Raw genomic sequence first — 11,624 nt, 5'->3', positions numbered from 1 at the left:
TTATAGCCTCCTCCCTTAAATAAAGTCATTCATTCATTCCTTCATCCCCCCGTCTCATCCGCTGCGGTGGCTCAGTGGCTAAGGCGTTGCTCTCCTGAGCACGAGGTCGCGGGTTCGATTACCGGCCGCGACGGCAGCTTTTATGATGGAGACGAAAAGCAAAAACGCCCGCGCGTTCGAGATTTCGGCGCACGTTAAAGATCCCTAGGTGGTCGAAATTAATCCGGAGCCCTCCACAACGGCGCGCCTCATCGCCTGCGTTGCGTCGGCGCGTTAAACCCTACAATCAATCAATCAATCAATCAATCAATCAATCAATCAATCAATCAATCAATCAATCAATCAATCAATCAATCAATCAATCAATCAATCAATCAATCAATCATCCTCTCTCACTAAATTGGGGAAGGGACGTAACACACCTATGATATGTTATAGTCAATTATCTCGAAAGAAGAATTAACGTTAAATCGCTTACCCCTTGTTTCACTTCTAGATTCGACATTCTGGTGTTAAATTTATTCAGTTTTAACAGAGTCAAATTAAACAAAGAATAACTGCAGCTGCTTTGCAAGATATGTTAATGTGAAACTGCACTACACTTTACACGAAGATCAGAAAAAGTGATCTAGCGGAGAAGAAAAGCTGAACTTTGCCTGCTAAACTTGAAGTTCCCTGTTACTTTTTTAGAGGGACTGTGTACACAAATATTCCTCGGGGCACTTAAGTCTACGTACGTGCTTTGAAGGTGAAAGCCTGGTGGTACTCATCAAAAAATCCATTACTGCTACAATGCATTTGCTTCTCTTTCTTCGCCTTTTGGCGCGAACTACGTAGAAAGGCTCCTTTACTGCTGTTTGCATTTCCTTCTTCGCTTTCGTTTCTTCGTCTTTTGGCGCGAATTAATTTGAAAAAACAAACTGGCGACCCACGCCACAGCTTCCCCGGGATCAGTGTTCCGCGTGGCTGTCTGGGAATTCCCTGTTCTACTCGCGTGCCGTAAAGCTCTTGTGTCACGTGGCATGCACTACTTTCAACCGCTGCCAACGTACCTTAGTGGAGCGGCGGTAAAACACTTGGGTTCTACTCAGGAGAGCCACGTTAAAATCCCATAAGATATCAAATGTATTTCCGCGGCGGCCATTTTATGCACCGGACAACAACGACGTTTTTTCGCAGAATGGGGAACTTAAGGCTTCTTAGCATTGCTCAAACTCCCATGCATGTTACTCACCCAGCCATGGAGTCCGTATAAAAATGCTTCATGTTTAAAAGGCAGCCTCACTGTTGACTTGCGAGTGTCGCATCCGACTACTACTACACGCTTCTGGCTGGTCGATGGGCAGCGGGCGTCAAGCGGATTTGGTATGCGTAAGGCACGCGACGTGTTCAAGTACGGCTCGAAAGAGCGGTGTACCATGAAAATTGACTCGCGCAAAGGCTAGACGCAGTCGACATCAAATGCGAGCGTGAAATACAGCTGGAAAACGTTTCCTTCACTCGCGACACTGCCTGTGGTTCCACCAGTTTTAGCCAGAGGCTCGAGGCGAGTCGTCTGAACTATTTCGCAAACAAGGCCTACTTGCGTGTAGCCTCGTGTGGGAGTAACAGCGCGGCGGGAGTGGCAGCGCAGTTTTGTGTGCCTGTAAACAAAATGGCGCTGCATGAAAAAAAAAAAAAAAGGCGTTTTTGAGCTCCAGCTGGTTTTCGCTAACGTAATCCTACACAGACGACACACCTGTTCAGATCACTGATACATTTTTGTATCTTGTACGCGTGCACTGCACGTATTATTCGGAATCAACGTGCACGCATGCATGTAGTTTTATTATTGCAAGGAACACTGTGCATGCACGGACTCCCGATGTCCGTGCGGGCCTCCAAGAACGGGTCCTTTCTGAATGTCGCTTCCACAGCGCCATCGTGTAAATGCTTCGGCACTTGGGCTGAAAGGCGTTGGCATGGCAGCAACACTCGGCAGCGACGGCGGTCATCGAGATTATCTGGCGAAGTCATAGGGCAGCCGCTAAAACAGGAAGAGCGGCGGCGGGAAGAGGAGAGCCGCAGGGAAGGATCAACAGTCGGCTGGCGGCTCGGGAGAGGAGGAGCACCGGCGAAGAAAGCGCGCACGCAGCTCGAAGGAAACGCTGCGTTCCAGAGCAGCGCTCGTAAAAAATACGCTGCCGACCTCACGCAGGCGTCAGGTGACGAAGCGCAGACGCGGCCGCTGATGCCGGCGGCGGCCCGCAGTCTCAGACCGCCGCGGAGGAGCTCCTCGCCTGATAACGGCCGCCGCACCATGGCTTTGTCACTCGTATCACTCCACTCGGTGTCCCCACGCGGGAAGAGAACTTTACGGCCCACCCGATGAGTCTCAATTTCGCGAGCGTTTTGCATTGTCTCCGTTGTACGCCCGCGCTCAATTCTGCGGCCTTTAGATGCGCTTTTCTTTTCGGTGTTGTATCCACTCCAGCCTCCACTCGGCTGAGGGGAGGCTGGAGTGGAGGAAGGATTCAGAATACCAGGGAGAGCCTCCTTCTTGCCCTGTCTTCGATGGGAAGTGATTGGTCGTCATCAATATCCGTATATGAAGATTTTCGATCCTGCTTTTATGAACGAAAGCGGGGTTTTTGCTTGTTTTGATCTGAGTTTTCTTTTCTAGGAAGTGAACAAAATTCAAGTTTTCGTGTTTTACGCGCCGAAGCTACTCCTCAACTATGAAGAGTGCCTTAGTGGGGGGCTCCGGATTAATTTCGACCACCTGGGGATCCTTAACGTGCGCCGAAATTTCGGTCCTCCTGCGTTTTCATTTTTCGCCTTCATTAAAAAAAAAAAAAAAAAAAACGGCCGCCGCGTCCGGGTTCAAACTCGCGTCATTGGCCTCAGCAGCACAGCAGCCACTGAGCCACAGCGGCGGGTCTTATATGAAGTGGTAGCTTGGTGCTCGACAACTGTTTAGGGTAGGGAGCTGATGCCCACGTTCCTGAACTTTGCGAAAGGCTGCGATGACAGGCGCATGGTAGCACATGAACAATAAATTCGGCTCCACTAGCTAAACATTGCCTCTTCCCTCCTAAGCAAGATATGGCACAGACTCCGGTAGGGACCAGCTGGCTATAATTGTAATTAGCAAAGGATTCCGGTTTCCAACAGGCAAGCAATTGACCATGATAAGGATGCGATGGCTCAGCACAGAATGTTCTCTGAAGTGCATTTGTTGAGCGTCGCATTTCACGACACTAATTTTCCCCTCACCACCTCATATTTACAGTTCACTATAGCCTTGCACGGGCACATGTGCCTGCCCGAAAGCGAAAGCCGTCTAGGATAGCGCACATTTTCTCCTGGCGTCTTTCCACTCAGAGCTTAGAGGGGGCGTGCAGTTCCATATGCGAAGTACATGCCGGAGAACACGTATGGTTTATGGGGACTATTTTAGCGTTTAATTTTTGGCGGAGGATTTGACAGTTGCTTTCTATTTCATTGCTCGGGACTTTGAATTTTACAGCAGTCGATGCAATAAGTCTCACGAAATTCTGATTTTACCATAGCGTTGAATATGGCGACCGGGCGCATCTGCATCCGCCACTTTGTTATAGCCTTCTGGTGGTGATAACCGTTATATATTTTTGTTACTAACTCATGTTACAATGTAATTGATGTTCTTTTCAGTCTTCTTGTGATTGCAGAAAATGGTACGTTGACAAGGTCACGTTGCCATTACATCAGCACGCGTGCAGCTTTGTCGGCCCTTTTTTTTAACGTCTTTATTTCTGCACTGTACAGGTTATAAAGCCTGCGACAGAAGTGGGGGAATTTATGCTGGAGGGGGAGAGGGGCCACTGTCCACGTCTTCGAGGTGGGGTGGTCCCGAGGTCGGCTCTGCAAAGAAACGGCCGGTTCCTCTCTCGTCCTTAAAATATTGAAGAAAAGCCCGCCAGAGCCGTAGTGCGTCCGATGGTCCAACGTGCGATGGTGGATCGATCCACTCCTGGAGGGTGCCAGGTCGGCGTACGCCAAGAGACTCAAATGCAGTCTCCCGAACCGCGGTAAAGGCAGGGCAATGCTACAAAAGATGTTCAGTCGTGCCTCTTGCGGGGCACAACGAGCACTATGGGGTCACGAATGAGCGCGGGTCACGTATGAGGCACTGGGTGCCTCATACGGGGGGGGGTTCGGTGACTGGGCCCAAAGCCCCCACCAACTGGGCCGAGCCTATGTCGAGTAAAAAAGCAAGTCATTGGCACGGGTATATACGGTGAGCCTAAAGACGTACCCTGTGCATTCTCCAGAGTTTATGCGAAGAGGCAGTTCACGAGAAGTCTTCAGGAGATGGATTCCTTGGGAAGTAATATGTATACCCAGCTGCATAGAACACAAAATAAAAAAAAAACTTGAAATGGCATGTGGCTACCCACGAGTAACACCACATTCCTAGCCGAGATCTGCACGCTCTTGTTTCTGCAAGGGCAGTGCTAGTTCATGTTGAAATGACACCGATAAAGGGGGAGGCTAGGAAGGAACAAACTTTATTAAGGAGGGATGGCCCGAAGACGTCCGATAGGGGGATGGCCCGCTAAAGGTAGAAAATGTGAGTTCTCACCTTTAGCGTACAGCATCACTTGTGAGCTCTTGGGGAATGAAGTCAGGGAGGGTCGATAAACCACAAAGTACCAGCAAAACTGGTATTAATATTGGCAGAACACGTGACATTCCCGAAAGTCAGTGCAGATCCGCCGCCATTCACCTTGAGCTATAGCCATTCGTAGATTGACTGGGCTTTTCGCGGCTTCCGTTGCAAACTGTGTTCCCATCGTTATCGCCGTTACGAGGGGCGCTGCGTAAGGCACGTATTGGCTGAAAACCGCAGGGTTTACTAGGGGGGCAGAAGTTGAGGCTGTAAATGGGGTCCTATGGTTTTCAAGGTTTTGTGTTTCGTCTAAACTTTGCAGTTTCACGCCGCGAACTGGCGCCACCGGGAACGTGAAGCCACGTGTTCCGTAACTTCGACTGTGCGTGATGTCCCTCGAGAGCGCAAATGAAATGACCCTGTTGTACTTACCTTGTGCTGAAGGGGCGAGCAAATGTTAAGTGTATACATGCTGTTCCATATGTCCAATTTATAGCCTTGTGCATTTAACTAATCTAGTGAGTTCTTTCGTCAACGTATTTCAAACGCGCTACAATTTCCTTTAAGTCTACTTGAAACGTATACACAAACAGCATCTTTGCGAACTCCGCCTCCGTCTGGTGCACCTTTAAGCGATAGGGTCAGCCGCTGCAGACACCTTAACGTCCGCCGCTCGGGCGCTTAGCGCCGTTCCTGAACACAGCTTTCACCATGAACCACAAGACCCTGAGGGCTGCGATTGCTTCGCCGCCTGTTACCACGTTTCCGCAGCACCGTCTACGGAGGACCTCAGGGTAGTTGATAGGTGCTCATACAGTGGTTTGGCTCTCTCTAGCTTTCTTTTGTCTTTGCGCGGCTTACAAAATTGGTTGTGTAAGGCCTGTAAGCAGTAAATATCCTAGAGGTCATGACAAAAAAAAAATGTGGTTAGGTAGAACCCTCAAAAAGCAACAAAATGTATCGGGGGACCAAGGGCGTAGCCAGGGGGGTGTTTCGAAATTTTATAAGTGGCGCATCCCGCACCCTCCTTTATGTCTTTTTCCCGCTCATGCTTTTTACATACTTCATTTATAAATTTAAATTTATAAATGAGGATAAGATATTGTTTGCGCGCAGACTATCTCAAATATTTTGACCGGTGGGGTCTACACCACCCGAAAAATATTTCTCGGCTGCGCCACTGATGGTTCTGCGCGTTTTGTGGCCGCTTTCACTAGCGTCACCGACGACAGCAGCAGATCACCAGTGTTCGGCGCTGGACGCGGGTATGGCATGTTGTAGCCTCGTTTAAACTTGACAACTGGACGTTGGTGATATATGAAAGGTTGCCAGGGCCCGAACGAATGCGACCCCGTTTAGAACACAAACGTCGCAGAAAATATCAATGTAGACATGAGATGACCCATTACCTAACAACCACCTGCGATTTTTTTCTGAATGGCAGCCACCTTACACCTTAGAAGGTTTCACGTAGAGCAATGCTCTGCATCGTTATTCATGCGCCGATTAAATTAAGCTTGAGCAGACTGACAGCTTAGAGCAGAAATAAAATGTTGATAAAGTGACTAGGCGTGAATCGCAGTACAATTTCACGGAGCATAGCCGGTACGCTTAGTTGTCGCTTCGTCGAAAGACATCGGAAATCGTAAAATAAATGCTTTTGTAATAACCTGCAGGAGCTGTGCGCCTTCTTTTAAGTTGTTTGCTTACTTGAGCGAACACCTGACCCCACGGAGAACTCAGTCTTTAAAGTACGCTGTAGGCAATACTCAAACGAAGGAACGTTTTGGGGTTTATCGCGCCGAAGCTGCACCCGGGCTATGAGGCGCGCCGTTGTGGAGGGCTCTCCAGGATTAATCTTGACTACCAGGGAATTCTCCAACACACGGGCGTTTTCGCTTTTCGCCTCCATCGGAAAAGCAGCCACCACGGCCGGGATCAAACCCGCGTCCTTGGGTTCAGCAGCGCACGAACGAAGGAAAGTGATGTCGTTCGGTTTTTGCTAAAGTCTTCTGATTTTGCTTTCTGCAAACTCTGTGTTCACGCGGGGATACATGTGCGAATAATAGTTTGGTCACGGACGCGGAATTTTAGCTACCGTTCACCTCAGGACAAACCTGACGTACCCCGCATTAGAAATAACAGTGTGTTATCGTCCCAGCATACCATTCTGCCTTATCCAACTGACCATTTTCGTACAATTTTCGTGAGCTTCATGTCGCATTCACACGTACCGGATGGCAAGGGCGTCATTGGCGTAGGCAAGAGTAAAGGCCTCTAAACGGTACCTCCGTCGCCTGCGTTCCGGTCCGTCCAAAACGCGTTCCGGCGGCCGGAACGCGCGCGTTCCGGCCGAAAATCGCTCTCCGCCACAAGTTGGCCAACTTCAACTTTTCGCCGGACCGCGATGATGACGCGTTTCACCAGCCATCATCCGACGCCCTGATTGGTTCCTACCGATCTCCTACTGGCCAATCAGGGCTATCAACAAGTTTCAGCCCCAACAACATGGCGGTTGCCCAAGCGAAGCGAGGCGAGGCGATCGCAAGGGAAAATCGCGAGGCCTAGTTTCGGCAGATTGTATTACGGTGCGGCTATTTCGCGGCTATTTTGATCGAGTTATAAATTCGCGAAGCATTTCTTTGTGCTGACGGCAGGATACATGCACGGCGCCTAGTTTGAGATCCAGAGTGCCGCAACATCAAGGCAGATAGCATACACCCCCTGTTGCGGTGATGGCTGGTTTATCGTTGTTTTTGTGTGTGCGTGAATGTGTTTGAAGAAATCGATACCGTCACTCGTGCGCGTTAGCGCCCACAATGGATCAAGGAGTTATAAACCAGCAAGCGGACCAGCTGCGGACGTCCGTGCGAGTTCTCGGTGCCGCTACAGCTACAGCCAGGGTCCCCGCCGATGCGTTGTACTGGTGATTTTGTGCGCGACCCATGTCTAAACGTTCCGATCGCGATTGATAATGAAGCAAGCAAAGAATCATTGCGTCGTGTCGTGGTTTATACAGTGCGAGTTCTCGGTGCCGCTGCAACTACGACCACGGTCTCCTGCCGATGCGTTGTACAGGCGGGTTCGTGCGCGGCCCATCTGGAAACCTTTCGACCATCGTTTATCGTGTTGCGAGCAAGGAATCATCGTGATGTGCCGTGTTTCTTGCAGAGACAAGTGCTGCCGTGACTATTCTTCACCGCGTCTACGGCAACAATTTATGGCTGTAATCTAGAGCTCCACAGAGATTGTAGCAGGTGGCAGCAAACAGCATTTTTTTTTTTTGCCCCCCCAATCTGTTTCTTCTGTCACTACCGTGCTGTCGTGTTTTGTGCGCGGGCGCAGGTGTGTTCTCAGTGTGATTGGTGTCGTCATTAATGGGCTTCACCTTGTATAGTTGTTCTCTTTGCTGTGGTGGCGGTAACAATGAAATTTTTCCTTGTAATGAAAATTGGTTAGAGCTTCATTACGGGTAACCTGCGGTGGTTTTACACTAAAGGCAGTGCTTTTGCGAGACATTTCCCAGCAAAAAAAACATTGGAAGACCAATGGGCCCTGTCCAAAACACCACTGAACCATTTGGAACCAATTGAATTTGGTTTGTTCAATTCTTTGTACACGACCATGTGTACCTGCAATGGTTGTTTTCGTCTGGGTTGCAAAGCTTTTGCGCCATTGGCAAGTGGCATTGTGCATTTTCCCCGAGTCATATGTTCGAGCAAAAAGGGACTACACTTGACATTTTGTAACGGGGCTTGGGGGACCTTGCTGGATTGTTTGAGGTGAAGTCACGAGATGTGTCTGGCTTGAGTGCACAATAGGTTGTTGCACATTGTGCATGCTTGTCGGCAGTTTCCTCTGGAGGCCATTATATGCAATAAGCTCAAAACCTGCTGATTGGATTGCCGTCTCGTAGAGTATAGGAAACTGGGCAGCTTGAAAGAATTGGATTAATAATGTGAACGTTGCTTAATGTTGCCTGATGATGCAATTTGTTATTTCGGTATTGGGTGACATAGGTTTTGCTGGTAGCATGCTTAGGGTGGAGTGAAAAGTCACACGTGAAAGCATGCTCATTGTGAAGTGGTCAGTAATCGTTTCAGTCATGCCTGGCCATCCTGTTTGTATTGGGTCAAGGTTGTTTTGTCTTGATGCGAAGGCCCAGTTGTATTCAATGTAATTATCCCACTTAGCGCGACTGCATTCATCTCAGTCCAAAATTTTGGTCTCGATAGTGCCAGTTATACTAACAGGCTTTTGAACGTGTTGTGTAGCTTTGGCTGTGTTGAGCCCTTATAAAATCATTTTGATTAGCCTTTCAGTTCTTGGTTTATTTGATCAAGTTGTTCAGTGCTGTCCTTCAGTTTATACTTAGAGGCCATGAAGACAAAACACAAGTTTAGTTCATTCGAAAGATTGTCACATTATCATACTGACACCGCTTTTAATGCGCACCTCAGTCAAATAAGCGATATAATCAGGGAGAAAGGGGGTGGCCATGCGACCCACTACCTCAGTTCCCACAACAGGACCTATGATGTCATGTGTGTCCAGCTGTGTGATTGGCTGAGGCCAGCAAAAGCAAATGCAAGTTAGACAAAGCTTATAAGCTTGCTGAAGGAGCCATTTGCGCTTAAATGTAAGGCATATTCATTTTACAGCAGTAAGAATGGCGGGGTAAACAATCAAAGTTATGAAAATACCCTGTGCTCGCCCAGCCCTGTACGCACTGTAGAGTGTCCAATTCACAAGTTGCAGTTGCCTGTAAACATTGCGCACCCGACTTAATGGCACCTCAGTTTAGCAGCCTGCCTGCATGGCCTCCATGCGTTTTTGAGCAGTCTCTGGTCGTCTGCATCCTTGGCTATGTGAGCAGGGTAAATACACACAGGCCAGGTTGCAATCGAAAGGTCTGCGAACCGTGTATTTGAGACCCCTGTTTTAAAGCACGATTGTCACATGGGAAGTGACCTGCGTTGAGCAGAGCCCGCTAATCATGGGAACAGATCAAGCGCCAGGCACAGTGGAGGAAAGAAAACTGACAGGAAAGAGGTGCACTAATAACTGAGCTTTATTCACTCTGACAGCTATTGTGAAGGCACGAAAAACACCAAGTAATACTAGTTTGCACCACGTGTGAAGCGATTACAGCAGCAGCACCCTCCTTACTAATCATCCAGATAATCCACTTCACTCGAAAGATCAACTGAAGGCTTGCTGACACACCGGTCCCACACATAATTTATGACGTGGGCCTCAGATATTTCCCGTTCTTTTTTGTGGTACAACTGTAGCACTCGGGTCCTTCGAACGCTGTCACGCAGCCCCTAGGCTTGCATTCCGTCTTACGGTGAAGCATCAAATTGTTTCCTGTTCCTGTCTTCAGCGTCGCCGCATGCTCCCGCAACCGGTTTTTGAGGCAGCAATGAGGTCGTTGAGGTCTGTCCTACGTATACACGGGCGTACTTAAAGGCAATTTCATACACTACGTTTTTTGTACACTCCACAAACGCACTGGCATGCTTCTTGGTGCAGACAGGCGGCCTAGGTCCACAGCGGTTCACTATCGGCACATAGCTGCGAGTTTGTTGGGAGTGCTGCTCACTTAAAAGCTTTCCCGCCAAGCCGCATAGCATGAATGCAGGGAAGCCTGCCTGGAACAGTTTCCCGACCTGCAAGACAAAACTGACCTGTATTTGATGCTGGCAGGACCTTACGAGGGCGTTTCTTAAAGGGGCCCTAAATAGGGTGCCGAATGTTACGATTTTGCGTGTGCAGTCACTGGAGTACTGTCCAAGAAACGTCATCCCGCAAAAATTGTTTAAATGCGTTAAATATTAGCCGAGTTATCACTCGTTAAAAGGGGCCACCCATAAGGCCTGGGGCTCTCCTCCTCTAGTAGCTCCTCCAAAGCACTGTGGAAGCCATGACGTCATCGACCCGGCGCAAGACCACCGAGAGAAACAGGGCAATCCATCACCCTCCTTGATGCACGTGTAGTCGTTGGCTGTGCTAAGCCCTGCGCGCGCTTTTTTTTTTAGCACTCCACGCGCATGCTCCGCCCACGAGATTCCGGTTGCGCGGTGAGTGCTGTCGCTGTGGTTCGCGTTCGCGGCGCCGTACTGGGCAATGTCTCGTGCATCGTAGCGGCACGTCAGTGCAGACAAAACTACGTCACAGCGTGCAAGTGTGGCGGCAAGGTACGGTTGGTAAGCCAGGAGAGAAAGTGGAATCTGTTTTGCGTGTTTGTGCGGCCCCTGCTTTACGCAGAGGTGTAATATTTGGTATACGTTGTCGTGAAGGGGTACTCTAGCGATTGCGCAATTGAAATGGCGACCTTCGGAAACCTATTTAGGGCCCCTTTGAGGCAGCAACCGCTATGCCCTACTTGACCAACTTGAGTGACCAGAGGCGAATGGAAGCAAGGCTTTCCTGGAGTAAGGAGAGTACACCCTAGAGCACTGCGTGGCCCTGGGCCCGCCCGAAAGCCCGGACCCGACCCGGCTGGCGAAGTCAATTGCCGGAGGGCCCAGGCCTGGCTTGGGCTTGACGTTATGGGCCGGACTCGGGCCGAATTCAACCCCCGGCCGTTGCTAGTTTCGACGTGAAGTAGAGAAAAGAGCATAAAAATGAATATTCCGAGTTCACTTCTACACGCGTCTTGATGTTACTTGTACACATTGTTTTAAAAACGTGTTTTGCTAGGTCAGATAGTCACTACGCTGTAATTATTAATGACATTTCATGCACTGCATCAAGATTTTATAATTTGGTGTATAACATACGAAAGATACGGTTACAAGGATTGTTCTAGTGGTGAAGTTATTAATTAAGACACCCTGGAGCTGTGCACCTATGTCTGTGTACGCGTGTTTTAGATGTTGAACCAATCTGAATGCGGCTGCAGGGCTGAAAATCAAACTCGCACGTGCTAGAGAAGTGCCACCGCTGAACAACTGCTGCAGGGAAAATATTTCAACGCTCGGGAATTCAA

The sequence above is a fragment of the Haemaphysalis longicornis genome, unplaced genomic scaffold (assembly GCF_048455015.1).
Source record: "Haemaphysalis longicornis isolate Haplotype H1 unplaced genomic scaffold, Haemaphysalis longicornis Haplotype H1 scaffold_1, whole genome shotgun sequence".
NCBI lineage: Eukaryota > Metazoa > Arthropoda > Arachnida > Ixodida > Ixodidae > Haemaphysalis > Haemaphysalis longicornis.
The sequence above is the reverse complement of the archived record's forward strand: the minus strand, read 5'-3'. Positions refer to the sequence as shown.